Below are 3,117 nucleotides of genomic sequence, written 5' to 3' on the forward strand. Positions count from 1 at the left end.
CTTCATCCCTCTTCTTCTGCCTCGGGGGTCAGTGCACCTCCTCAAACCTTCTGGTTCATCTTGAGTTCAACGCACTTTGTTCTCAGAAGTTTGAAGTTCATCAAAAGGAAAAGCTGCTGGACGCTGAGTTTCTCTAAGTAGCATTAACATCACTGGAGAAAAGAGACGTTTCTGTGATGGGACTCTTCACCTGAACGTTAAGATGAAGATGAAATGATCCTGAAGGTGAACTGGAGAAGATTGGAAACGAAATTGAAGTAAACAGTAAACAGTTGTTTCTTAAATGTCCGTCAGGATCAATATCACCAAGAATCCTGAGACAAATTCACAAGATGGAATATGATCATATATGATAACTGAGGTCACACACACAGACACACACACACACACACACACACACACACACACACAGGTCTCTGGTATGTCGCCCCCCCCCCTCAGGTAAAGCTGTCATCAGATTGCTGATCAGAGGTCGTGGAGCTCTGACATTCCTTCTGTCCAGGAGCCTGAGCCCTCAGCTAATTGGTTCTTTTTGTGTGGATGAGGTGGGGGGGGGGGTGGGGGGCCTGGGCCTCTACCAGCTGATGGTGACTCTGTCTCTGATTCTCTCTCCTCGTCCTCTCTGATGAATCACTCGTCTGAAACACTGAATATCTTCTTCAGGTGTTTCTGTTTAGTTTCTCTTGCTTTTCTTCTCTCGTCCTGTTGAGAACAGAGAAGCTGACGCATCCTAACGGCGTCCTAACGGCGTCCTAACGGTGTCCTAACGGTGTCCTAACGGCGTCCTAACGGCGTCATAACGGCGTCTAACGGCGTCCTAACGGCGTCCTAACGGCGTCCTAACGGCGTCCTAACGGCGTCCTAACGGCGTCCTAACGGCGTCCTAACGGCGTCATAACGGCGTCTAACGGCGTCCTAACGGCGTCCTAACGGCGTCCTAACGGCGTCCTAACGGCGTCCTAACGGCGTCCTAACGGCGTCCTAACGGCGTCCGGCCTCCGAACCCCGAGCTGCTGGACCACAGGAGGAGGAGGCGTGTCTCCATCGAACACACACGGTTATAACCATGTTATAACACCTGCTTTTCATTTCTGTGACATGTAAATAATGATTACTGTAATTTTAAAGGAACATTTCAGCTGATCCGTCCTCAGGGGAAACGATATGAAGATGGACGACGTGACGGCTCCCAAGACTGAAGCATCGAGAAGGACGTGGAGGAAATAAAATATCTTAATTTAATAATGTGGTGAAGTAGGAACATTAATATCTGGAGCAGATTCTCATTTCCAGTTCTGTGGTTTCATTCTGTATTATTGTGTTTGTTTTCAGTCTTTTGTACAAACTCAAAGATTGTTGTGTTGAACTTTGACTAGTTTGTTATAAGAGAAATCTTATAAACAAACCAACCAATCAGAGTCGAGTATAGGTAGGCTCCGCCCACGTAGGTGATGACCACAGGACGTACGTTTGCCTGAAGCATGGATTGTGTGTGTGTGTGTGTGTGTGTGTGTTTGTGTGTGTGTGTGTGTGTGTGTGTGTGTGTGTGTGTGTGTGTGTGTGTCTGTGTGTGTGTGTGTGTGTGTGTGTGTGTTTGTGTGTGTGTGTGTGTGTGTGTGTGTGTGTGTGTGTGTGTGTGTGTGTGTGTGTGTGTGTGTAACTCCTCCATTTTACATGAGGTTGAAGGGAAAATTGAATTTTCAGTCACTGTGAGTCAAGAGAGTTTAGTTTCCATTAAACTTGATTTAATGTGAGATTTAATGTGAAGCCCCCCCCCCCCCCCTCAGGTTTAATATCCTCCTCTCACACCACCTCAGGTGTGTGTGTGTGTGTGTGTGTGTGTGTGTGTGTGAGATGAATGTGAGGTGCTGAGGAGCATTTCTCCCTCTCCGTGGGGGGGGGACCTAACATATAATAAGCTCGGACCTCTCTCTCTCTCTCTCTCTCTCTCTCTCTCTCTCTCTCTCTCTCTCTCTCTCTCTCTCTCTCTCTCTCTCTCTCTCTCTCTCTCTCTCTCTCTCTCTCCATCACTCAGTGTGTGACTTCCTGTCGCTCTCTCTTTCTCCCAGCATGCATCTGGCCGCCTGTCCGCTCTGCATTCAGACGTTTCCTGTTTCGACTTGTTAGCCACAAAAAACACTCAAGGATTATTAATCTATCAACAGCATGAATGAGTTTATTTACACAAACACAATAGAAACGTTTCAGTTTCTGTATAAAAAGAAAAAGTTAATTAAACATCGAGTCGACGCTGAAGAAAAGTTCAACAAGCAGACGTGAGAGAAAAGAGAGAGAAGAGTCGGGAGGAGAGGAGGAGGAGGAGGAGAAGAGGAGGAGGAGGAGGAGAGGAGCAGGAGGAGGAGAGGAGGAGGAGAGGAGCAGGAGGAGGAGAAGAGTAGGAGGAGGAGGAGGAGGAGAAGAGGAGAAGAGGAGGAGGAGAGGAGGAGGAGGAGCAGGAGGAGGAGGAGAGCAGGAGGAGAGGAGGAGGAGGAGGAGGAGAAGAGGAGGAGGAGAGGAGCAGGAGGAGAGGAGGAGGAGGAGGAGGAGAGGAGGAGGAGGAGAGGAGGAGGAGATGAGGAGCAGATGAGGAGCAGCTGAGGAGCAGCTGAGGAGCAGATGAGGAGGAGCAGCTGAGAAGGAGCAGCCGAGGAGCAGCTGAGGAGCAGATGAGGAGCAGATGAAGAGCAGCGGAGGAGCAGCTGAGGAGCAGCAGCTGAGGAGGAGCAGCTGAGGAGCAGCAGAGGAGCAGCTGAGGAGCAGCTGAGGAGCAGCTGAGGAGCAGCTGAGGAGCAGCTGAGGAGCAGCAGAGGAGGAGCAGAGGAGCAGCTGAGGAGCAGCTGAGGAGGAGCAGAGGAGCAGCTGAGGAGCAGCGCTCTCCCTCTGACTCACGTGTAACTACAGTCCACACCGAGCTGTGATAACAGAGGATTGAAAGTGACTCGTCTTGTGTTGTAATCTATTTCTCTGCTGGTGCACAAGTGTGTGTGTGTGTGTGTGTGTGTGTGTGTGTGTGTGTGTGTGTGTGTGTGTGTGTGTGTGTGTGTGTGTGTGTGTGTGTATGTGTGTGTGTGTGTGATTCACCTGAACTGGATCACACTCTGCAGCAGCTCTGACACA

This window comes from Limanda limanda, chromosome 4 (assembly GCF_963576545.1).
Source record: "Limanda limanda chromosome 4, fLimLim1.1, whole genome shotgun sequence".
NCBI classification, from domain to species: Eukaryota; Metazoa; Chordata; class Actinopteri; order Pleuronectiformes; family Pleuronectidae; genus Limanda; species Limanda limanda.